Source organism: Thermobia domestica, chromosome 5 (assembly GCF_964235325.1).
Source record: "Thermobia domestica chromosome 5, izTheDome1.hap1.1, whole genome shotgun sequence".
Classification (NCBI taxonomy): domain Eukaryota; kingdom Metazoa; phylum Arthropoda; class Insecta; order Zygentoma; family Lepismatidae; genus Thermobia; species Thermobia domestica.
In genome coordinates, this window is record NC_137458.1 from 33,274,106 (window position 1) to 33,302,070 (window position 27,965).

The window sequence follows — 27,965 nt, forward strand, 5'->3', positions numbered from 1 at the left end:
CGGCAATGTACTATCATCACAGGCTGACATTTCCTTATGTATATATGAACATTTCAAAAATTTATTTGACAAAGAATTTACAACAGATCTAACTAATCTTGTAGACATTTCTGATGCGATACAAATTACACCTGCAGCTAATGATATGTTAATGGAATTGTATACAGAGAAAGAAATATGGGAAGTTATTAAAAATCTTAAAAGAAACAAGACGCCAGGGTTAGACGGTCTAATAGAAGAATTTTACCAGAAATTTTTTGGCACCATTGGAGCAGACTTCACTCAAATGGTGAATGAAATTCTTTTCGGTAACGTTAGTCATCCGACTTTCTCCCAAGGTGCCATTATTCTAATTCCGAAAACTAGATATTCACGTAAAATTAAAGATTATCGTCCATTATCTATGCTTTGTGTGGATTACAAAATCATTGCTAAATGCTTAGCCAATAGGCTAATGAAGGTTATACCCTCTATATTACATCCAATGCAAGCTGGATTTAATGATCGGAACATGATTGATTTGCTGATGGATTTAAGAGACACAGTGTCATATTTGGATTACAGCAAAAAATCACATGGAATATTATCAATAGATTTTCAAGGTGCTTTTGATTTAGTAAATCGTGACTATTTATATCACGTGATGAGTAATATTGGGTTTCGAATGGAAGTCATACAACAAGTCAAAGCATTATATACTATATCGAGATCTAAAGTGCAGGTTAATGGTTATTTTACTCCATCTTTTGCTGTTAAACGATCAGTGAGACAAGGATGCCCATTATCCATGATCCTTTTTAATATATATATGATGCCTTTGCTTTATACACTTGAAGTAAACATATCCGGTATACAATTCGCGGATTTACAATTTAAACTTTTTTCCTACGCAGACGATTTAACTGTCCTTGTTAAAGATACAATTGAGTTGGATAGTGTCATTGCCACTATTCATGCCTTTGCAAAATATAGTGATGCAAAACTTAATATGGAGAAAACAAAATTACTTAAATTTGGAAACTGGGATAATGAACACAATATACCAATCTCCCAAGTTGACAATCTCAAGATCTTAGGAATCTGGGTTTGTAGGTCTGTACATGAAATGATTACTTACAACTGGAATGTGATTATTCAAAACATCAAAGTTACGTGCCATAAATGGAAAGATCGTAATTTCTGTTTAGAGGAACGAGTTTGGATTTCAAATACATATTTAGCTGCGAAAATTTGGTTCGTTGCCCAACTCTTGCCCTTGCCATTACGTTGTAGTAGGCAAATTCAGACTGCACTCTATTGGTTTGTGTGGAAAGGGTCCATCTTTAAAACTCCTATGTATGTAATAACACAACCAAAATCTAATGGAGGATTGAATTTAGTTGATGTTCACATTAAGTGTAAAGTTTTGTATTTCCTTAAATGGTTCTACATTCTTCATTCAGAAAAATCGTTATTTGTGAAAGTGTGGAGCTTATACTGGATAGAGAAAACAGGGACTGTAGCACCTCTTAACCTCACAGTGATTCCCTCCTGTGTCAGATACATTCAGGACAATATTTTTGAAAGTGGTTATAATGTTCTCGATCCAAGTGTACCAGTAAGAGTTAGTGTCAAAAATATGTATCAGTCCTTACAACTCACACAGACAGTGATGTACAGAAGTCTCAAGTTTCAGCCAAATCACAATTGGAATCAGATTTGGGAAAATGTAAATAATACAATTCTTAACGCCAAACAACGATCTCTTTGGTATAAAGTAGTGCATGATTTGGTACCAACAAAAGGCAGACTACACAAGATTCATCTCAGTCAATCCCCAAATTGTGTGTCTTGCTCTGAACTTGATAACCTTCAACATAAACTAAGAACCTGCAGTCTAGTTAGCCCCATCTGGCTCCTTCTCGGAACTATTTTATGCATTATGTCGTTGCAGTATTGATACGTTTTCGCCAGACTTTATGTTATTTCCAGATTTTAAATACTATCCATCACAAAAACACAATGCAGTGATTTGGCTTTGTGGAATTACGATACAATATCTTTTGACAAATCAGGAATATACAGTGGACAGATACAAATATCATGTTTTCAACGAAAAATGGAAATTTTCTCCCAGTGTAAGGCAAAAGAACTTTGGCAATTTTCTGGTGTTTTAAATGAACAATTAACACCATGATGTACTGGTCCATAGTTTTTTTCAATCTTATTCCATGAGACCTCTTTTGAAATGTCTAATTTTCTGTTACCTGTACACTGTATTTGTGTTAGTTAAATAAATACATAAATTAAGAAAAAAAGACGGTAATGTCATGGACTACTAACGTGGGAGTCCGTGTTCGAGTCTCGCTTTGGTCATTTGTATGATTTTTATATTAGTCGGGATTCAATTGCTATGTAACTTATTTTTACTTCTACTGAAGCATTTGAATCTCTTCTATTTCTAGCAGTAGCTTCTACTTCTATTAATATGTGCAGTTGGTGTTTCCAACAGCTTATAAAACAATAGTTTATTTGCTAACAGCCAGGAACCACTCCTTATTTCGATATATGTTGTTCGACTTGAAGTGATCACTGCACAGCTGTTTAGTAAGCGATAAGATCTAATGTAGTATTCTGTTGTGTTTTCCTTCAGAAAATTTTTACACGTTAATAGACAATATTGTACTGACCTTGTAAGCGCTTCTAGGCATAAGACAAAATCAATGAAAATGTTTTTAACATAACATACTGTTCGGTAACTCTGAGATAGGTTTCCATTTAAGTTTATTTCCTATGTTTCCGCCGTAGCTGCTTCCTTTAGAGATGACATTTTTTTTGTTTCGGCCCGTATAAAGAACTTAATTCGTTCCGTTCCTGTTCTTTTTGCAACGTTCAGTGTTTTTGACAATAATAACACTTTCCAGTAAAGTTAAAAAATCATCTGTTTCACAGAAAAAAAAAACAATATGTAAAGTTCTATTTTCCGGTTTAAAATTTAACATCTTTTTCCAGTGCTATATGTGCTACAGTGCTTTATTTGTAGAGTGGAAGAGGATTTACGTAATAACTGATTTCCCAGGGTGGGAAGAGTAGTTCCACCCATCTAGAAACCTAATAATTCTCATAACCATTATCAATTAGCCAATATTCCTTCTACAGTACTACAACTATAATTTGCATCACACGTAATATGTTATATAATAATAATAATAATAATAATAATAATAATAATAATAATAATAATAATAATAATAATAATAATATTTTAGTATCAGAATTTGAGAGATTTTTATGATACATGTATTCATGAAAATAGTCACTACTTGTTACGTACACAATTCTATTCCCGGCGAGAGCTTATGCGCTTCGGATTCCACCTGAATCAGTAGGTCCCGTCTCATATAGCCTCGCTGCTGAAAGGAACTTCCAACTCTACAATAAAATGAAATCTTTAAGTCTTACGTCCCACGGCTAGACTAAAGGAGATGGTGATGATGAGAAATGAATGATAGGGTGGATGAAAAACTTGGGAGAACCTCGAGAAAACCCACGCACACGGTGTTTGTCAACCACTAAGGTACTTGGCGCGAGCTGGGATCGAACAAAGGACCCCATGCACCAGCGGTGAATGCTCTAATACTGAGCACCGCGGCCCGGTTTAAACAATGCAAGTCTAATTCAGTTGGTCTTCCTCCTCTAGAAATTTACCAGTAAAACATTTTCCTCAAGAATAAACCACATGCGCTTTGACATTCAGCAACCTTATTTACTTTGAAATTCTAACTAAGATGTCTCTCACCAAAAACGAGGATGCTAATAATTTTTCTATACATTTGCTCCTTGGTCTTATATTTCCTTTGACACTTCTACACCTTTATATCCTTTTATTACAGCGCATTAGAAAAACAATTTTAAACATTCTCTCCCGAAGCCCGATTCAAAACAATGGCAGTCATGGCAAGTATTCTTTATCCGAAATCTTGCATCGGTACCGTTATATCAGAATACAGCTACAATAAGTGAAGAAATTCTGTCAAATATCTCGCAAAATATACAAATCAGCAAAACAAAATCAACTCGTGATAAATAGTTTTGAAAAAGCTATCCAATGATACCAAAAGCAACCCTTATCCCTATCTCCTTCCAGAGTACGAGGGGTAACTTTAAAGTTTTAAATGGAAACCCACACTTCTTGTTGCACATTTGTATTCTCCAGAAACAATAATCAATGATTTGACCCAGAATTGAAGACAGGTTCTTCACGGATGGCGCTTATATCGACTCACAAAAAAGAGGGCAAGAAAACGTTATGAAAATATCGGCTGTCAGTCCGGTAGTCTGTGGTCATATGGTTAGCGGATTGGACTGCGGAGTCAGAGGTCTTGAGTTCAATCCCCGCGCAAGACAATCTTTCTTGCTTGCCCAAAAATAATTTTATACATTTTAGCTTCAATTATTTTTTATTCAGGTTGCACACAATACAAATCTGTACCTGAGAGCATGAAGTGCGTAAGTCACATATACTTGTTTTCAGAAAACAGCAAAAACACTTACTTAAACATTAAATACATATTGGACATACTACATTCTATACTAGGATAATTACGTCGTTAACTCCTATAGAACAATATATAGCCAACTATTCGTTGGAGAACTCCGAAAAATATACAAAACTTGTTTTAACACATTTAAGCCAAAATTGGACTTACGCACTTCATCCTCTCAGGTACAGAAATTTAGAAAATTGTTTTGCAAACTAGCTTTATAAAGTGGTACCTTGTAATAGCGTTATTATGATTCGAGGTCACAGGGTTATTTACAACAAAAGCAAACCATTTTTGTCGTAATTTGTATTTTCCTGGAATTAAATAAATTACAGATAAATACATTATCTTTAGTAAAAGTGTATGAATTTACTATTTGAGTACAAAATACACATAAAATCTTAACTATGCGCGGGAATAGAACCAGGATCTCTGATTACGCAGGCCAATACGCTAATATTATGACAACACATCACGGGCCCGCCAACCCACATTTTCATAACGTTTTGATTCTCCTTCATTTTCTGTGTCGATTAAAGCGCCATCCTTGAAGGAACTGACTTCAATTATGAATGAAATCAGTCAGTTTTTCTGGAGGATCGAAATATGCAATAAGAAAGGGATGATCTATCTTAAAATTTTAAAGTTACCTCCGTAACCCCGAAGGGGGTGGGACAGAAGGTTGCGTTTGGTATCGTTGAATAGCTTTTTCAGAACTATTTAACACGTGTTGTTTGCTTATCTATATATTTTGCGAGATACTTGACCTTTCCGGGACTTTTCCTTACCCTATATACAGAGAGAGGGAAAGAATGACGCGGATCCTATGGGCGTTAAGCCTATGGTGTAGATGATAAAAAAACCTATAGATTCGTGGATCTGCCCATGTATGTTTATCTATATAATAGACGGTTGGTTTGAGGTTGATATTCATCTCAGAAATCTATTCTCTCTCTAATAGTACTACGGTTTCTCATCCTATCATTCTTTTATACTTATCCTCTTGGGAGTAGGATAAATATTTCTACAACTACGCAACATTTATTTCAAACACAACCATTGTTTTGTGCACTTCTTCTGCTCGCAAACTAAATAGAATTATTTTCAAATTAAATTCAATTTACAGATAGTTGTATGTTTCGTATCAGATAATATACACGTAAATTCTTGAAAAAGAAATAAGGGAAATGGTTATTGCAAATTTTTAGGATTTCGATTTAATTTCATATTAAGCAGTATTTTTTCATTATGATTCCTCGTATTATTTTATACGAAAGAACTATATTATGAATTAGAATAGCTATAGCTCATCGAAAATCAAATAATGACTATACATATAAAGTGGAAACATTCATTTTGGACGTTTGGTTTGAATTTTATATTAACTTATAAGTCTTTTACCACTTAAGTAATGCTACCATTTCCCATAGCATCGTTCTGGTATAAAAGTGACTGAGACTTGAACGTTGACAGTTTATCTGATTTTGTTTTTAGAACCACTTCAAATATTCAAAATATAAAATTATATTTAGAAAAAATGAATTATCTTTATATTGAAAAGAACCGGAGTGGTGACCGAACCGTTGCTCACCATTACCGTAATTTCAAATACATCAGTAATCCCACTTATTCTCTTTCAAAGTTGACTGATTCACCGAACGTATCTCATAAGAGGAAAACAGCAATGGTAAGTGAACTACTGGGCCATGTTTTACGAGGTAGTAGTGCACATTTAAAGTGTTAATAGTACAAACTAGGAGAGCACAACAGCCAGAAACAGCGAAGAAAAAGTCTTAAAGTTTCCGACTCGTCTCATATATGATAGGACGCGTTAAATTATCAAATGACGTCGCAGCAAAGTAAAGAGCATCTACAACTCACGTGCAAAGGGTTCTGTGTTCCATTCCCGAGTGAGTCATTTTTTAACCAATAAAGTAGCCATTTGTAACTACAAATAAAATATGAATTCACCATATGTTTATAATGCATAAAACAATAGAAATGCTCAAATCAGTTGCAAAACTAGCAATATTTCATGCTAACTAAAAACAAAATATATTCCGTAAATATAGATATCACGAGTTATATTATGGTTATCAAAGTCGTTATGTAAAAAAATATCCTGCAGCTTCGTGTGGACAGTGCGAATTACAAGGGGATGAGGAAAAATTCCCTTTGGTAATACTGGATGTATGCTATAACCAGGAGCGTCGTTTCAGATGACAATAACATGGGAAATAATAACAGTTGGAGCCAAGGGCGTCATTTAGGGGAGCAAGAAGAGACAATTACTCCTCAAGAGATTGAGGAATACATATACTTTAATCGATTGTCTATTAATATACTATACAAACTGTGAAACTCTTATGTCGGTGGTGCTCTTGCCCCTCTCAAGCGAAGTTTGAAATGGTGCCCGTAGTATATCATATATCCGGTATTACCAAAGGGAATTTCCCCCTCATACCTCTTGTAATTCGCACTGTCTACATATATGGACACGAATCGTCAAGAACAATTTTGCACAACGACTATGGTAACCCTAATATATATATATATATAGTGATATCAATATATTTACAGATACAACTGATTTGAACATTTCTATGGTATGCATTATAAACGTATGTTGAATTAATATTTTACTCGTATTTACAAATGCCTATTTTATTGGTTAAAAGAAAAATGACTCTAGCGCGAATCGAACACGGAACAATTATCACGAGAGGTGTAGATACTCCTCACTTCGCCATTTATAACCTAACGCGTCCAATCATATATGCAGAGTCAGATATTTTAAGACGGGTTTCCTGGCTGTTGCAACTTGTAATATTGACCCTTTAAATGTGCACTACTACCTCGCGAAAGGTGGCCAAAAAGTTTATTTACCAAAGACTGCCTTCTCCTTGTCAGTAATTTGTGAACATTTCCTACTCCGTTATACACGTTTTACATTTATTTACAGTAACCTTGAACGACAGGGACACGAACAAAGACACACTGAGAACATTTAAAATTCACACAAGGAATCGAACCTGGGACCCCGTCCACCACAGACGCACGTGCTAGCCACTAGACCACACAGGCAAGTCATACAGCTAGCGTATTTTAATAGTTCTACTAGAAATGCTCGAGATATGCAGTTCTAGAACATTGAGTGATTTATTCGAGAGCAGCAAAGCGCTTTACATTGAATCATTTTCCTTGTTTCGTTTTTATTGTGTGTATTCTTTATACTTTCGCATAGTGCATGAACAAGCAAATACATTTTTTTTTTGCTACGGTGTTCAGAAATACTATTTTAACTGATCATAAAACAGATATTTGTCGGTCAGTGGTAGAGCGTTAACCTCCGGTGCTTGGGGTCCCTGGTTCGATCCCAGCTCGCGCCGTGTGGACTTTGTGATGGACAAACACCATGCTCCTGTGCTTTCTCGGGGTTCTTCCGTTTCCTCCCATTTTTTTCATTCTACCATTTCATTCATTTCTCATCATCACCGTCTCCTTTAGCTTAACCGGCATAATTGTGGGACGTAAAACTAAAGATTTCATTTCATTTTCTAAAGAAATATGTCGCTGAAGTAATATGGGGTAATGTGTGGTATTCTATTTTAATACCGAGTTCCTTCGTGGCTATGCAGTTAGCGTACACACCTTTGACGTAAAAGACACGGTTCGATTCCCGGTGTGACGCTCATGTGCTTCGGATTCCACGCTAATATGTAGGTAATGTCCCATATAGCCTCGCTGCTGAAAGGTACGTCAAACTTAAAATCAACTCAACATTATTTTTGAAAAAATGAAATCTTTAAGTTTTGAATATGAATAATTTTCATTTGGACGTGTGGTTTAAAATTGGTATTGAAATGTGTTCCCATTACAACACGTTAACGTTTCTAATTTTAGCGTCTTCGTACATAAATGATGAAAGAGTGAATAAATAGGACTTACCTTTGAAACGTGATAGTTCATCTGATTTTGTTTTTTCAAGCACTTCAAAACAGAACTTTATATTTAAAGAAATGTTTCCAAATATTGGAACAAAAAACTTTCTGGAGGCCGATTCGAACCGCATCCCTTTGATTCTAGAATTTCAAGAGCACTACTAAACACGCTTGACCACCGCGATTACTTACGAAAGAACACGTTGTAATATTGTTAATATATTGCTTCAAGCGCAGGTTCACACTTGAATTTTTAAATAGTTGTTTTTTTTTCCTATTTCAGTAATTTCAACTGAAGATATTGATTGATTTTACATATTGGAACTGTGCATGAAGTGTGAATTGCATACTCAACACAGAAATACGTAGTTGTCTGTTCAGTTGATGTTTCTCTTCAAAATAGCTTCACATGTTATTGAATGTTCCCAATACTATCGCATTGTGTCGAGTCATTCTCCCTCAAGTTCTCCCCGGGATATTCTTCGCGTAATTATTTGACAGAATAAGGTTTCGTACTAATAAAGGTCTTTTGCTTATAATTTTCTTATTTTGCTTTTTCTCCACAATTAAAAATAATTATTCATTACTACACTGCTTTGTTAAGGAAAGCACAAAGAAGTGATAATATATTAAGAAAACGAGTTATTATTGAAAATGTGGAAGTTACAGTATATGCAAACTTTTTTTTCGGAGGATGATACGCGCCAGCCACGGTGGCCACATCATATTCAAACGTTAATTCCATAAAATGGTCTGTCAAAGAAAGCCAATTTCATGGATATTAAAATCATTTTTGCCGTGTTTTATTTCAACATAAAGTTCGCCTCTAGAAAGAAAACAGCTTTGGTTCGGATTCCACGTTAATCAGTAGGTATACGTCTCATATAACCTCAGTAAATATATCTCAGTAAATAGTTTAAGTAAATTGACTTTTCACTAAGTGAAACATATTCGTTACTTATTTTTGAAACCTATTAGTAGAGATCCTGAAAAAGAACTCAAATAAAATACCGACCATATTGCAAAAAAAAAAAAAAAATGTATAATTTTTTACGAAACCGTATACGAAAATTCACTGAAGTCAGATTTTACGAGTTATTGCTAAACAGACGCACACAATATTGTTCGGCTTGAATGATAGAATTTGCTCTAAGAAATGTGTAGGGTGACCATTGTACTCTTTTGGTAATTCAAATGTTCTACATTCTTTTTTTCGCCAACATTGTTAGTTTTAGTAAACAGTTTTCCTGCTATTATTTTAAGTTTTCGCTCTAATTTAACACGCTGCCTTGTTACGAAGGTACCTTAGTTTCTATTTTACTGTTGATTTACGTTTTTATAATATTTCTTATCAAATTATTACCGATCATCCTAGCATTGATCTATACGGCTATACGGAAAACTGGAATACATTTGTTTAGAAATTTAAAAAAGAAATCTAGGAATGTGTCTTGTGACGAGTGATATCCTTGCACTTATGAGCAGTTCTGAATAGCCACAGGGAGAGAAAAAACTAATCTCATTCCATTTTGCTATCAGTCAAAGGGCCTCTATCTGCGAGGATAGGCTCGAACTATATGCTGGAGAGGTGGTACAAAAGTAAATCGAAACCGTACCAATTCTTGAAATTATTACTCTTCCTTGTAGCTCTTTCACTGCAGGTGTCCATTTCTATGCAAGCATCAATTTCCTCACGAAGTTCCGAAGTGACCGCTAAAATCATTTATTCTCACCAGAGGTACTAATAAGTACAATATTTTTTTAAAGCATGTGTTAGCCAAAAGGCGTACCACAGTCACGAAGACAAAAGATAGCCGCGAGAACAGCCATAATGACTTATTCCTTACGACCAACGAGCACTTACAATCAGGAAAAATACTGTGAGTGTGAGAAGCCACCAGGGATCGTAGTGGGTAAGGATGAAAATGCACAAATAATCGAAAATGATCGGTATTAGTGTCCTCAATAGTTTTCTGGATCGTTGACTGAATACTAATCCGTTTAATTACAACATCCACCACAAGTGGGTATGAGACACTCCTTGTACCCATAAGAATGTGGACGGGAAAGGAGTTAAATGTAACAATAGTAGAAAAAGACCGATTTTAATGTCCAACACATATTTTTAGGGTCCCTGAAATAAGTAATGACCCTCCCGATGTTGCCTACGTTCACGTTCAGCCCCATTGGCATAATGGATTAGAATGGATGATAAAAATGTCTAGAACGACCGAAATTACTGTTCTATCTAGTAGTGGCGATTGAACGTTAAAAGTGTGGGGGCAAGATCTGATCTGAATATTTTTATATCAATGTTAGTTTCTTTTGTAGATGCTAACACTTTGTTTGACGAAAGGTTGTATAACTAATAGGATACTATCTTTTTCAGTTAAAATACTGTATATCGTATTTCATAATTTATTAAGTAGATTGAAAAGAGTAAGGCATATAGGTACTAGCCCTTTGTACTCTTAACAACGAAAGTGTAAGAAGAGTTTTCATTTCTTGCTCATGAACATCTTAAAATTATGTCTGGAAAATTGTGATCAGATTGCACTTTACAACAGTGAATTTTTTAGAAAAGAAATGTAAATGGTTATCCTTTATCGATTTTTTGGCGCTGAACACGAGATTGACAATAAAAATGTTCTCCTGGCTACTTTTTTGTAATTACACAATTTGCATGTTACATATAACGCTATAATAATGAAATTGTATAGTTAAAAGTCAGCAAACATTGAAATGATTACGGAAATAAAAATTCTTTATAATTTCTTGGACGCAAAACAATAAAAAGACAATTATAATAAGTTTGTAGCTCAAATTTAGTGGTAATTGCATAATTTACCATTTGCATATAACGCTATTACAATGAAATTTTAAAAGTAAAAGTCTCGCAACTTTGAAATGATAACGTAAATAGATATATCCGTCCCTTATAATATTTTGGGCGTTGAACACGAAAAACCCAATAAATACGTGGTCCGAATTCAGATTTAGTAATAATTACACAATTTACATTTTGCATATCACGCTATGATAGTGAAATTGTATAGGTAAAAGTAACAAATATTAACATAATTACAGAAATAAAGTAGCTCTCTCTTATAAAAGTTTGGCCACTGAATATGAATATCAAAACTATAACGTCCTCCTGGCAAACTATCGGTGTAAGAGCACTCTTAACATTTTGCATATAGCGCTACAGGACAAGAACTGTATTGTAAAAGTTACCTGAAGTATCTCTTCTAAACACGCTATCTCTCTGTTTGTTTCTTGTGAGGAAAATCCGGAGCATATCTTGGAATCATCCAGAAGAAATCCGCTAACACTGAAACTGACCTCTATCCTTTGTAATGTTGTTCCATCGCAGAAATGTTCTGGTGAAATTGCTCTCCTTCCTCGTCACTGAAAGATCCACAATTCACTGGAAAGACAGCAAGGAGGGAATGGAGGAAGTGCATTTTGAGTGACATATTGCACCCAAGTTTCTCGTAGGCAGATAGCAATTGTTCTACTAATTCTTTGTAAGTTTCGGATCCGTGGTTGCCCAAGAATCTGGTACAAAATGCGACGCATGGAGCTCATCTGCACTGAGAATAGATTCAAACACCTCGTCTTGTAATGGCTTGCGTATTTGCGAACCAATAAAGACTCTCTGCGTAATCTTTTCTGTACTTAGACGCGCAAAGTTTTCGCACAAGTATGCCAATGCACGTTCATTCCTGTTCATGGCCTTCACAAATGCCATCATGAGTCCAAGTGTGATGGGCAATGATGGGTTCACGAGAGGTACATATGAAATGTTTATTTCGCCTGGCAACAAAACTATTCGTAGCGGCCATTCCTTTTGAGTGTAATGGACATTTTTGCACGATTATCCCACTCACATATGTAAGAACTGTACTTTGTATAGCCACCCTGTAGATCAAGCAAAACTGCGATCACATTAAAAGCACCACAAACTAACCACTTGTGTTCACATATTTTATAAGATCCAGAACGCGTTCCAACATGGGATAACTTTCTTTACCTAGGGGTGCATAAGCAACAGGGATTGATGATATTATCTCCATACTGTTCTACAGGAGCACAGCCTTAAAGCTGCTTTTGGAGTCGTCTATAAACAGTCTCCAATCTCCTAATTTGTACGGAATCTTCAGTTTTTGCAGCAAACCTGGAACATCATTGCCAAATACTAACTCATCGGTGCAGCAGAAATATTTTGCAAGATCTTTTTGACGATCACGTAGAGTTGATACCCTAACTGTATCCTCCAGAAAGTTCCACTGCTGTAACCAGGCCCGTGCTGGCCCACCGGGACACCGGGATGTGTCCCGGTGCGCCCTCCGAAATATCACACTATAAATAATGGTACAAGTTTTTAGTAATAAATTCTTACAGTTTTATTGGTAAAGAACACGTGAAAGGTGCAGTGCGCCCTTTACATAAGACGCCCTTCCGAGACCACATCAAAGATGAACGATTTTATTTACTCTTCTGTATAGCACAGTTCTGTACAATAAATACACACAGTTACTGTTGGTGAAGAACCCGTGAAAGGTACAGTGCGCCCTTTACATAAAGCGCCCTATGAAACATCACATTATTGATAAGTGGTTTTAGTTATCCTGTATACCAGCTTTGTTTAATAAATTCAAATACTGGCTGGTAGTACAGAACCTGTGAAGAATACAAGGCGCCCTTTACATAGGATGCCCTGCGAAATATCACATTATTATATTTTATTTTATTCTTCTGTATTTCAGTTTTGTATTATGAATTCATACAGTTGCTATTGGCAGAGAACAGGTAAAGAGTATAATCACTTACAAAAATATTATAAAGTTATCTAGCTATAAAATCAAGAATAGTTCGGATAGTCAAACGTACGATGCATTTATGTGATACTATACTGACACTAGTCTCTAATTTACGATTTTTACGGCATCGAAGCTTTCACAGTCTTAATATGCATCCATATATGCGAGCATATTGATTGTTCTTGTGTGTTTTAAAGCAGTGTTCGGATAATCAGTACCTGTTGTATTTCTGAAATATAGCTGTATTAATTTCCGTAAAATGTGGTCTTCCTGTCATCACGGCACGGCGCGTCCTCAGGTTGTGGATCGAGGAGAAGGCCTCTGGGATATAGAGGTTAGCTGCGAATATACTGAATAAGCAGTCGCGGACAGACTAGGGGTGATAATCCAGCTTGAGAATTTGGTGTGAGGCTAACAACCTCATCCTGTAAAAAAAGGATTGTTCAGATAAATTCGCAGAATCCTCGGATCAGAACTGATAACTTGGCGCGAATTCCGCAAAGTAAAATCGACATAAGATTTGGAACATGAAATGTAAGAAGTCTCTATAGGTCAGGCGCGTTAAAATTTGTAAAAAATGAGTTTAGAAATAGAGGTTAGACCTAGTGGGATATCAGGAAGTTAGATGAGAAGGAAACGTAGGAGTCAAATCGGGAAATTTTACGTTCTTTTACGGGGAACAAATTAAAAATTACCAACTAGAAACAGGGCTTTCCGTTCACAAACGAATCCGTAATATCAGCAATTACATAGGTTGAATTTGTTAATGATATATTTTCTTTTACTTCTCTTAAGGGTCGGTGGTGTAATATTATTTTAAATGCATAAGCCCCAACAGAAAATAAGGATGGCGATTTAAAAAATACAGTTTTTACGGAAGAATAGAACAGGTATTTGATCATCTCCTGCAATACCATATGAAAATTCTGTTAGGTGGTTTCAATGCGAAAGTAGGACGAAAGGGTGTTTTCAAACCGATTATAGGGAATAAATGTTTGCATAAGGAAGGTTGTGACAATGGCGTTAGACTCGTGAACTGTGCAATATCCAGAAACCTTATCGTGAAGATTACAAAATTCCAACATCGCGACATTTATAAATATACTTGGACTTCATCAGATGGAAAAACACATATTCAAACAGATCACGTTTTAGTAGACAGAAGAAAACAATCTTGCACAACTGATATTCGGTCGTTCAGACGAGGTGATTGTAATACTTATTGCCACATGGTAGCAGCGATAATAAGAGAGAGACTGTCGTTGAATAAAGGAAATATTCAATATCTGAAAACGGAGCGGTTGAATTTAAAGAAATTAGAGGAGAGTCAGGTGAGAGGGAGCCAGATTGAAATGTCGAATAGATTCTCTGTTGTAGACGGTTCGGAGTGCACTAGGGTTCACGATACTTGGTTTAAATGAGAGATAACATTAAAATTTTAGCAAAAGAAATATTGGAGCACGCATAAATACGTAGCACGCATTCATGGTTCAACCAGGAATGTACTAAAGTAGCAGAGAAGAGAAAACAGAAGAAACTGCGTTGGCTACAAAATCCGAACGAAATAACTACATAAAATTTCATTGTCATCCGGCAGTGACTTCTAAAACTTTTAGAACAAAGAAATTCGACTTTTGAAAGTTAAAATTAATTAACTTGAAGATAATAGTGAAAACAAAAACATTCGGGACACGTATAAATGCATCAACGAACTTAAGAAAGGCTATCAACTTCGTGCTTATATATTAAAGAAACCTAAAGGAACAGTTTTCACTGATACAGATAGCATCTTAAATAGATGGAAAGATTTCTTTGACGATTTGCTTAACACATAGCCAAAAACTAATGCGTGGGGAGAAAGTGAAATGCATGCAGCATAACCGTATATTCCAGAATCTACCCATACAGAAATTGAAATCGCTATTTAAAAAAATAAACACACATCTCCGGGTGTAGACGAAATTCTGGTTGACTTAATTTTAGCTGGAGGGGAAAAATTGTAGAGCAAGATACACAAACTCATTATCTGGAACAAGGAGGAATTACCACAAGATTGAAGAGAATCAATCATTGTTCCAGTTCAGAAGAAAAGCAACAAAACAGATTTAATAGTTATCGAGACATTTCTCTTCTGTCAACATCCAATAAATCCTCTTAAACATTGTGTTAGCAAGATTGACTCCATACGCAGATGAAATTATTGGAGATTATCAGAACAGATTTAGGTAAAATTGATCAAATATCGACCAGATATTTACCATTCGACTAATACTTGGAAAGAAATGAGAGAATACAACATCCTGGCACATCAATCATTGACTTTAGACTCTGGTAGGAGGGAAACATTGTACAAAATGCTTACAGAATTTGCAATACCGAAAAGGGTAGATTAATTAAGATATGTTTAAATGAATTCCAAAGTAAGGTTCGAGTAGAGAAATTCTTGTTCACGAGCTTTCACGTTGAGAATGACCTGAAATAAGGAGATGCGTTGTCGTCATTATTATTTAACTTTGTTCTGGAGAACAGAGACAGCAATCAGGTCCTAGAACTGAATTGTGTTTGCCAGGTTATGGCGTATGCTGATGATGTCAACTTAATAAGTAATGATAGAATAATAGAAAGGAATGCAGAAATATTAATTAACGCTTGCAGGGATATAGGCTTAAAAGTAAATGCAGAGAAAACTGAATAAATGGAAGTTTGTCGGCGTCGTAATACTGTATTTTATTGAAGCGTTAAAATACCAAATAATATTTTCTTTCGACAAAGTGGATACTTTCAAATATCTAGGATCATTATTAACAGACCAAAACCATAATTACTAAAAAATTTGATGTCAACTGAAAGCCGGGATTTCGTGGATTATTCAGTTAAAAATCTTTTGTTGTCCCTAATTCTGTTGTAGTTCAAAATATAAAACGATAATCATGCCTGTTGTGTTGTATGGTTGCGAAACATGGTAACTGACTGAGGGAAAATCGCCGCAGACTGAAAGTATTTGAAAAAAAGATTCTTAAGCCAATATTCGAACTCCAAAATGAACGGGAATGGGGAAAGGTGGAAACTTCGTAAGGAGGAACTGCATAATTTTATACCGTTTACCAGACATTGTTAGGGTCATCAAGTCTAGGAGGCTCAAATGGTCATTTTATGTAGCCAGAATGGAAGAAATTAGAAACGCTTTCGAAGTTGTAACTGGAAATCCAAATAGGAAAATGACCGTTAGGAAGACCGAGGCGCAGATGGGAGGACAGTATTAAAATGGTTCTCGCAGAGATTGAAATATAAAATAGAAACTGAGTTCAGTTTTCTAAGGACATAAATCAATGGAGAGCTTTTGTAAACGCGGCAATGAGCCTCTTGCGTCCATAGGCGCGCTATATTAAGTTGTTGATACATTTAGCTTCTTTTTATTTGACAGAAATGTTATTACAGGAACTAAAAGGTTTTTCTGTAGTAAAGAGGATTTCAATTCGAGATTAGCTATTTACGTTAATACTAAAACAAATTTGGTGGTGATTTTGATATAAAATGACACCCATACTTTCTTTCAAAGTCTCTCTCTCTCTTTCTCTCTCTCTCTCTCTCTCTCTCTCTCTCTCTCTCTATATATATATATATATATATATATATATATATATATATATATAGGCGCCCTTTTAGTAGACTTGGCCACCGCCCTCATTAGTATCCCAGCACGGCCCTGGCTGTAACGTCGATGCTAAGAGCGCAGCTTTATTCTTTCGCAGTTCCAAGTGTCTAATCAGGTCATAAAGCTCCGATTATGTGAGTCAGTGTGGTTCAAGATAGTTGGATTTCGGCTCAAATGAAGGATTAGTGTCACTAGTAAGTGGAGTGTCAATCTCTGTATCACTTTCCGTCGGAATGGTAACCGGGGATCGGGAACAGGCAATCCTTTTCCATGGGCCACTGGACTACCGTGCAAAAGTAACAGTCTGTACTTTGGATTGTTAGATCACGCTAAAAGGCGGGCACAGCAAAGCGCATGGAAATGTTCTTCCAATGCATACAGGCATTGAGAGTAGAAGAACAACTCGTACAACAAACCTGGGGAGCCCATGATTTATCCCGGTCTCCACCACGACAGCCAAGGTATAGTAAATATGCTCTTTGCAGTGCAGCAGTTAATGGCCGCTTCCTGGAGCCACAAATCACGTATACACATATGTAGCACACACTGTAGAGAGAATTCTTACAAACGCGGGGCATTGCTGCACTTTTCTTGAATCATTGACACTTCGCAATGAAAACAATAGATACAACAGCGATAATGTCCTCACTCACTCCTTTCAAACTGCTGGTTCACCAGTAACACAAACAGTCTGCCAAACTACTGTTTGAAGCACGCCACTAATACGATTAGAGACGTTAACTGCAGATTATTGCAACTTCCAATCATTGCCTCACGAGACTCAAGAGTACCTCGCACTAGCTGTTGATAACGTACAACGTTGCCAAGTCGAATATGCAGCAAGTACTTGTCAAGAACGACACTTTGTACCGTGTAAAAGAATAATTTCAAATCATGTACTTATAATGTGGCATAACGTTACATGCAAAATATAAAGCGCTAAATTACTCAGAAACCCGAGCCAGGAGAGAATTTTAAGTGCGATTTTCGCATTCTCTGGTCAAAAATAAAGAATGGCTACTTTCGCTTCTGTAAAAAACAAAAAGTGAAAACATGTGGAATAGTGTTATATAATAACAAACAAACAAATAGAAAGGATAATATTAATCATAGTAATGAATAATGAGGCTTGATTTGCAAAAGTTATATTGAAACTGGGGATTAATGAACAACTTATACTTTTAATTTCACACATGGTATTAAATGTATGTTATTACTCAGAAAAACAGTAAATACTAAAAGCATATCCTACGATATTTAAAAACATACTTTGGCAGCTTCTCGAAACACGTTACTTGCTATTGGGTGCAGTTTTCACTTTTTTGGAATACATCAAAACTCTATAATACTTGTTATCATCTCACAATCAAGTTACACCAAATGATCCTAAAACATAGAATTATGTTGAATTCACTACATTTAATTGTATATTCATTCGTACACCACTAAACACACCAATTCGTCGTATATTACACTGCAAACAATGAAAAAGGAAGAAGTTGTTTCTTATTACTCTGCTTTAATCAATATTCCTTACCATTAGAATAAAGAAAATACATTTTAGAAACTGTCCATTTTTCTGCAATTAAAGAATAACTTGTGAAATATCATTTTTTGCGAAATGCCATCTCAATTACTTTGAAAGCGGCTAACACACATATCGAGCCCTCGTAAGAAGAAATGAAAGTACCCTGGAATTATTACGCTCCAATAGGTCATTTTTGGGACATTTTCCTTGGAAATTAAAACGCAATTGCTGTAGTTTTCTTAACTCTGCGGAAAGATAACCAATACATATTCACGCAACGGCAAATATATGGTATCATTTTTCTCTATGAGCAAGTAATACATACAATACCTTTACATTTCCAAATTGTAACGGTGATTTTCAAAAAAGCGAAAAAGTTAGGAACAATTATTGCATTGGACATTTGTTAGTAAGAGACATTGAACTTTCTTGAATTCACCATACATGTCAAGCATCTTTTGCATGATTAAAAGTAGTTCTATTTTGTGCTACCACGTACAGAAATTAACGTTAAATAATGCGACCGATAACTCAGTGTATTGACTGCATATAATTCAGCGTTTGAACGCCTATTTTTTTTCTTAGTGCATATTCAGTTGATGTGAATTACAAATTTTCGGGATGGAAGTAGCAAGTTTGATATTAGGGTTTCTAAAGGTGTAATGGAGAATGAGGATCTGACCGTATGTACAACACTTCCTTATTAGTAATTGCTTTATTTTCCTTTTTCTTGTTTAATTGTTCACTCTTTGGCTCTTAAGTTGTCTCAACATAGGGCCATATTCTTATTTCTCATTAGTTACAATGTAGTATTAAATTATTGCTATTTGAAGAATATCAATTAGGCTTAACCTGTTCCAAATTGTAAATAGTCACTGAGTTCCGAAATTTATAATGTAATCATTACGAACATCAAAATGGAGATATTGCGTGCATTAAGAAAATGTTCCTTTTCGATATATTTTTTGAATGTTTGTTTTGGAATTATTTACGTTAAGTGGTAAAATAAATTATTACATCGAAAGGTGATTTTAAATGTATATTTCTGGTTTCCACAACAAACAACTACCAGATAAGATTAAATCTAACCATTAGGCGTGTAGTGCTATATGCACCTGCCAACGCCGTCATATATTTAAGTTACCTACAGTCAATACGTAATCTAGGTGGTTGTATGTTGTAACAAAAGGAATATGGAACCGAGCTTAGTAGAGACGTTAATAATGTTAAAACAAGAAACACACTTTTGAATTTGATCTATGACGTAGACTCTTTGAGTAAAATTGTTAGAATTGTTAACAAAAGGAATATTTGTAAATGTTGAACTGCGTCCGTTAGATATGACTTATATGCCAAGTCGTGAAAGTGTCCACTTTAAGTTTGGTTGTATAGTTAGAAGTTATCTGCCTTTTCAAAATTTAAAATGATCGAATTATTAGACTTCGCTGAGGTAGATGAATTTTAGTCACGCTTAAGTAACGGGCCTCGGAAGAACCAAGGTCAAGGCTCCCGGGAGGTTTGTCATGACTATTTGTCACGTGTGTTGCATTGTGGAGTCAACCGAGAACTTCATAATTCACGCTCGGTTGAGCGCAACACCCAATAACTGGCACAAGGTCATCCGTCAGCTGGTGGTTTACGACCACCGGTACAATGTAATTTTTCTAGGTTGTTTTCTGAAAGCATATTAAACTCCTTGAGATTACAAGTTAAAGATTTACCCGTAGTAAATTGAAATAATGATTTTCAATTGTGTGAATTTCTCCTACGGTTGATTATGTAAATAGAAAATTAGCTCCTATAGATGCAATTTTAGTCGCTTAGACGCAAATGTACCAGTAGACTTTTCAAAGAAATGCAGACTTGTAACAGTTACAAGTGCATGGGATTACATTTTAGAAAAACAAATCTGTAACGCCCTTAGTTTGGAATTTTATAAGAGTAAATTCTTTCGCGTGATGACGGGAAAGGAATCTTTAATAAATTTTATTGTTGAAAAGAATGCTGTATTTCGTACACTAGCTAAGCGAATATATAGAATATATAGAATGGAATATATAGAATATATATATATAGAATTTGGAATATATAGAATTTTGTATTGTAATGAATTTGGCTAGGCCTGATATTCGAAATATTATGTTTAAGTAAGTTACCACTTACATGGTCAGAATTAATGGAGTTTGCGGAATGTTATGAACTTAATTATTAGTATGATAAAGATGATCGGATATTAGGTAAAAAAAATCTTGAGTAATAGGCTATTCCTAGGGAGAAGTAAATATCCAAATGTACCGAGAGCTTGCACATCTTGTGGATTGAGATCTCATTCATGGCGTTTTTGCCCTTATAAAAGTAAAATGAAAAGAAATTCTGAAAATACATACAACATGCCACAAGACAGCAATTGTTTACTTCAGATGCCACTTTCTATTTGTCATAAGTTATACCCAGCGATAATTGATACTGGTTCAAGGTTCAACCTGATTGATAGTAAAATGTTAAATAAAATATGCGCTAAGTGTAGTCAAACCTCGAAAACTGTGAATTACAGAATAACTGTTATGAATAAGGAATCGATGCAAATTACTCAGATGGTTAACATTTTTTGTGCGTGGAATCCGGTTCGTTGCTTGATTTGGAGATTCAACATCTAGTTCTTAAAATATTGTTTGGTGCAAATTTTCTACTTGAAAATTCTGCACATTTGGATATACCCAATTAAACATAATTTTTACAAAATCTAAACCAAAAGATTAACCTAAGTGATTAGAACTGTGGTTCCTATGTTCCTAGTGATTTTTCACCTCTGATCTCTCTTTGCAGGTCCCCCTGTTTTGATTCCGCACCGTCAGGCACCATTGGTGTGGGGGAAGGTCAGGACCAGGGCCTGTATTGACAAATTTGGTTAATGATGGACAGCGATTATCTTGTGAAGGGCAGTAAAATGTCAATAAAGATGGTGAACCTTCGGAACGTGGGGTTCCAGTAACTTCGCAGTGACGTCGTTCTCGTCAGTAGAGGCTCCGGAAGCAAGTCCCCAATCCAACCAATGGCAATTAAATGTGGCCAGTGGTGTCTAGAACAGTGCTCAAACACTATCACGGACTAAGATAACTACCGTTTAAAATTCTAGGGGGAATAGTGCATCCAACCAATCGAAATCCTCAGGCTTGAGCTTCACTTGCCGGACTTCGGCATTTACACCTGATCAATCTTTAGGGGCAAGCTACTTATCGACCTATGGATGGTGAACCAATGGTTCCTTTAGAAGCGAGTAACACCACCCAGATTTCTGATTCCAGAACAGCGGTTTACTTCAGAGGAAAGGACTTCGACTGAGCTTCAGCTTCCAGACCAGCTATTGCATCTAAGTTTACGAGCGTTCCCACACTTCTCCATGAAGAACGGATTCCTTATGGGCGAGCAACATTAGCCGTACTGTTGCGTACTAACGTTTAGCGAAGAGTTATAAAACAGTTTCAGCTGATGTTCCTGTGGCTAATCCCGTTCGGCACGAAATGAAATGAAATGAAATCTTTGAGTTTTACGTCCCACGGTTATGCCGGTTAGGCTAAAGGAGACGGTGATTATGAGAAATGAGTGTAATGGTGGAATGAAGAAAGTGGGAGGAAACGGGAGAACCCCGAGAAAACCCACGCACACGGTGTTTGTCCACCACAAAGTTTACTTGGCGGGGGCTCGGATCGAACCCGGGACCCCAAGCACCAGAGGTGAACGCTCTACCACTGAGCCACCGCGGTCCCCCGTTCGGCACGAGTTTACGCAGAGTCAAGAGGAATAAAATGAGGCTCCAGGTACAGTGCATAATGTTGGTGATATATTTTCTCACGATTAAGTAGTATGTTAATGAGATGTGATTAATTAGGAATTAGGTGATATGCGTGGTTATAAACACAAAATACAGTTAGTAGATAGTGGTCCTTGTATAACCCTTGTATCACCGTATCAGATACCGTAACATAAGCTTCGTGAACTGGATACGTTTATCGATTCTTTGGTAGAACGGGATTTTGTAACTGAAGTTCAGATTGTCATTCCATTTCTGTTTCTTCGTAACAAACAATGACGAATCTAAGCACCTCGTAGTTCATTATGGTGAAATTAACAAGCGTGTCGGAATAGCGAGGTTTCAGTCACCACACATAGATTCCACGATTGCTAATATTGGGAAGCATCGCATTTACTCCTGTTTGGATGCTAAGAATGCATTCTATCAAATTTGCCTTCATCCCGACTCTAGAATCTACACTACTTTCGCGACTCCTACCCACCTATTATCGTTCAAACGAATACCAATAGGTTCTGCATTATCGGGCTTCATTCTTGCCAGTTTAATGCGTAAAATGTTACGCGATCTAGTAGCCGGGTATTTAGATATATTTGCGGATGATATAATCCACGCTGACACAGCAGAAAAAAATAATGAAATTTTAAGAGAAACTATTCCAAAGGTTACGTACATACAGTTTTACAGTTTCTGCACACAAGTTTAAATTATGTAAAAGAAAGATTAAAATCTTGGGGTATGAGTTTTTGAATGCTAATATGTGCATAGATGAAGATAGGGTAGAAGATGTTAGAAATTTAACACGACAGAAAAATAAGAGGGCTTTTAACAAATTGCTAGGGTTTCTCTGTTATTACCTGAGATTTGTGAAAGATTATGCTGAACTGTTAGGACTCTTGTATAAATTAAAGAGTGAAAATACTATTTGTATGGGGAAAAATGAAGAGGAATTTTTAGAACAAATTAAAGAAGCCATTGTACATCCTATCGTTTTGAGTTCCGGATTTCTCGTGTCCCTTTGTGATTAATGTCGATATTAGCTCATGTTGTTCCAGTGCGATTCTCTCGCAGTACGACATATCTGACTTTTTAAGGCCAGTTTATTTTAGCAAGGTAATCCCCGAGTCTTACTGGTCTAAAATATTTTTGATTGGAAACGCTATGCTTTTTCTTTAGAGAAAGTCGATATGTACTTACATAATTGATTTACATTCTAAAGCGACAACTCAAGCTTAATTTAGATCCTTAAGAATAACAAGAGATAAATATACGGAACTTTGAGAGAACAAGTAAATATAACTGTAATATTATTTTCCTCAGGTCAAGGAGTAATTTTTAGCAGACTTTGTCAGTAAAATGCACAGTTATGTTGATTTCGAACTCCCTGCGAAAAATATTTATGAAACGGAAAACGTTAATGACCAAAATATACATTTAACATTTATTAACTTTTGGAAATTACCTTTGATAATCAACATTTAGGTGAACTTAAGACACAAGATCCGAAATTAAGGGAGATTATAAATGATTTGGAACAAAATTATAATATTGAACCTTATTTATAAAAGGGTAATATATTATTGAAGCGTACATATGGGAAGGTATATGGTGGTCCTAGAGCTGTAATACCAGAATCCTTGCAATATTCAGTTAATAAATTCACGACGAATTAATCGCTGGTGGTCATGCTGGCAGGTCTGGTAGATTTAGTAAATTGGCATGCGGTTTTACATGGGATAGAATGTATCAGCAAATTAGCGATTACATACGGAGCTGTGACGTATGTCAGCGTATAAGGGACCGAAATCGTCCTATGTATAGTAAATACTATGCTGAAAAGGATTTTTTTTGGAAACAGTTGCTTCCTCGTCGACATTACTGGGCCATGGTTACCTAGTAGTGAGCATAAGTATCTATTGGTTGTTAACGATGCTTATAGTCGGTTTGTTATAATTGAACCTCTGAGAACTGTAACATCAAAGATCACATGTAATAAGTTCGATAAGATCTTTTATATGGATGGGTACCCCCATAAACTTCTGCTCCATAATGTTTCTTACTTTGCTTGTGAGTATTTCAAATATTACTTGTTTAGTCTTCGAATTCAGAACGTTTGTACCGCTCCTTACCCCCAGTCGAGTAACCGTACGGAGCGCCAGAATGGTATATAAAGTTGGTTTTGAAACCGTATGTAAGAATCAAACGAAGTGGTCGGACCATATTTAAAATGGTTAATACACTTGAAAGTCGAGGGAAAATGCTAAGACACGAAAAACTCAGCTGAGGTTTTTCTGTGACGTCATTTATTGAACCCGTTGAAGGTCCGCTGGATTGTTGATCTGGGGATTCTAGGCAATTCTCAAAATAAAGAACAATTGACTTCCACTATTGTAAATAATATTCAGAAAGCGTGGAAGAGAAAGGAAGCCATTTAAAACAGAAGGTATGTTCCTATTGCTCTGCCTGTGGGAGAACAGGTATTGGTTAAGATAATAAAGGCGTCTTTAGATAAGAAAATCATGCTAAACACGTCTCAGTTATGATGGCCCGTACCAGATACTTTCTTATTCTGCGCCAAATATTGTGTGGTTAATCCCAGTGAAGCATAATAATGTCAAAACGTTATAAAACACATTATAAACGAAGAAATCCAACTTACATTAGTTACATTGCCTTGTAAAGAAAAAATAACTTGAAGTAATTTGAAATTTGTTAGAGTCTTGTGTAAAAATAGTAAAGAAAAATACATTCATTAAATTTAAATTTGTTGAAAATTATATATTATTATGATAATATACATTTATATATTTATGTTAATGTTGTACTATTTGTAGTGTTATATGTGTATACTGTATGTATGTTTTGTATCCCTGCAGGGTACGTATCGATGTCATCGTTTGTCTCAATGTCTACGAACGCATTTCATTCTGTTCCTATGGAGTATCGAGTAGAAATGGGACTACTGTGCAAAACGCATCTTGTGATTATCTATCTTAGTCAAATACGTCTTGTCTGAAACATCTGAAACTGTAATCCAGGAATCAGACGAGAGTACTGTGGATCTCCTTCCAGTCTTGCGTTCTGAAACGTATAGGCCTAAAGTTAAAAGCGTAATTAAGTAAGAAAATTAGAACTGTATGGGTAGTGTTAATTGAATTTTCCTAGTGCATGGCTGATTATTCTGAGACTTAATCGATTTAATTTTTTTTGAACATTCAGTATCTTGGTTTTGTAATAAATTTAAAATCCGAGCAGAGCAGTTTCTAACGATGAATTTAAAAAGGGAAAGAAATCATTAATGCACTGGACTGATGCAAATAAGAGATATTTGAACTTTCATGAATTCACTATAGATGTAAGGCTTATTTTCCGTGATTAATAGTAGTTCTATTTTGTGCAACCATCTACAGAAATTAACGTTAAACAGTGCGACCGATTACTCGGTGTATTGACTGCAGATAATTCATCGTTTCATCACGTACTTTTTTCTTAGTGCATATTCAGTTGATGTGAATTACAAGTTTTCGAGATGGAAGTGACAAGAGTGATATAAGGGTTTGTAAAGGTTCAATGGATAATGAGGATCTGCCCGTATAATGAACATTTTATTAGTAATTGCTTTATTTTTTTTATTGTTTAATTAATCCCTTTTTGACTCTTAAGTTGTCTCAACATAGGGTCATATTCTTATTGCCAATTAGTTACCTTGTAGTGTTAAATTATTTCAAGAATATTAAATTGGCTTAACCTGTTCTAAATTGTAAATAGTCACTGTGTAATCCGAAATTTGTAATATAATCACTACGAACATCAAAATGCAGTTTTGCGTGCATTAAGAAAATCAAATGTTTTTCTTCAATATATTATTATTTTTGTTGAATGTTTAAGTGTTTTGGAATTACTTACGTTAATTGCTAAAATAAATCGTTACTACATCGAAAGGTGAATATAAAATTTGTATTTCCGGTTCCTGAAACATGCAACTACCAGATAAGATTAAACCTAACCATTAGGCCTGTAGTGCTAAATGCACATGCCAGGGGCGTCACAAAATGAAACTATATACATTACTGGGTCACTTCAAAAAGGTGGAAGGGCTACTGCCCTTCTTCACCCCCTAATTGCCGCCATGGTTATACCCATAGTTTTGAGGAAAGGAAAAAACGCTGATACGTTTGAAGTCAATTTGCAACAAAGTATCCACCTTAACAAGTTCTTATCTTTACATTTTGATTAAAGGGTGCAGTGGCGAAACCTTATCACACAAGTAGGGTAGGCCCGATAAACTAATAACACAAATAAAATTTAAAGTATCAAAATGTTTAAAATTACGCTCAGAATTCTAGTTTCCTTTTATGTTAAACAAAAAATATTTCCAAATCTATTACTTAAAACAACTTTAAACTTTCATAGCTGTATTTCTAACACTGTTTAGAGTTAAATTTATGTGCATGTACAGATAGTAGTCTTTTGTTGTTTAATTTAACAAAAAAGGATGAATACTTATATAAGCAAAAGTAAACGGAAGGTAGTGTATTATTATTATTATGGAAATATGTACATGGAGGAAAACACGCAATGTGTATTAATGGAATATTTTCATCTAGCTCCACTACAAATATTTTTAAGGTCAATTCATATTTTCTTTTGTCTGGGATTTACAGGTGGTTGAAAGGAATTTCCTCCTCACTTGCTGTTTTCATTTCCTGCATATTTGAATACTGAGGGAGAGAAAAACTTTCAAATTTCTTCCATAAGCGTTTTTTACCTGCAACTCCCACTTTAAAGTAAGTACAATACTCATTTAATTAATGCATGACATGAAAATGACTTCACTGGAAATGTTAATACTCAGAAGGAACTTCATTTGAATCAACGGAAGATATGTAATATTGTATTGTGGCTTCCAGGCTTAAGAACTCACAGAAATATTATAGCAAATTTTATTGTTTCATACATACTGCAGAATTTTCTCATTTCCAGGAATAAATTTAGCGAATCCCGTTCCGAAATAAGCAAAGTCAGCTGAACGAAAATCGTAAATACCCCACTGATTCTATGAAATGGAGAACTCAACTAAGATTACACAGAAATATTATTATTTTCTTCTGTACGGTAGCGTTTGGTAAAATTATATACAGCGTGATTCAAAATGATGTGAACGATTACAACTCCTTCTAACTTTTTTATTAATCATCCAAATAGCTTCAAATCTTACACTTAAATGCTAAACCTCTCTAAGTGCTACAGGTAAACGCAAAGCTACTCAGAATAACTCCTGAGAACATATATTAAATTTTAAAAAATATCACTAATATAAATACATAATTGTACACAGAAACTTCGTACTCTAAGTTAAGGAAATCATTTTGTAACATATTAGCATTGAAAAATGCATTCAATGTTTAAACTAAAGGCGCAGAGGCGAGCATTCACAACTTCCAACTATGCGTGCAATCCCCAGCGATAAAAACTTCCCTCCCTGAGCAACATAGCCCATAAGCCTGTCTAGCAGGCTGGTGAGAGTGTCTCCAAGTGTCTCCACCCTATTTTTTTTTTTACCGAAAAACCGAAATGTTGAAGTATTGACTTTACTCCATAGGAAAGCAAAGATAAGGAAAATAAACAAAGTATGGTAGAAATCAGTGTAGGCCCAGCTTCAGAGCCTCATAGAACCTTTCGCC

At 35.4% G+C, this 27,965-nt stretch overlaps 1 protein-coding gene across 1 annotated transcript in view; it reads right to left on the reverse strand.

Moving 5' to 3' along the window:
- The window catches only part of LOC145685841 (uncharacterized), a 263,253-nt gene that overhangs the window by 72,849 nt on the left and 162,439 nt on the right, over positions 1-27,965 (reverse strand). The window lies entirely within an intron of this gene.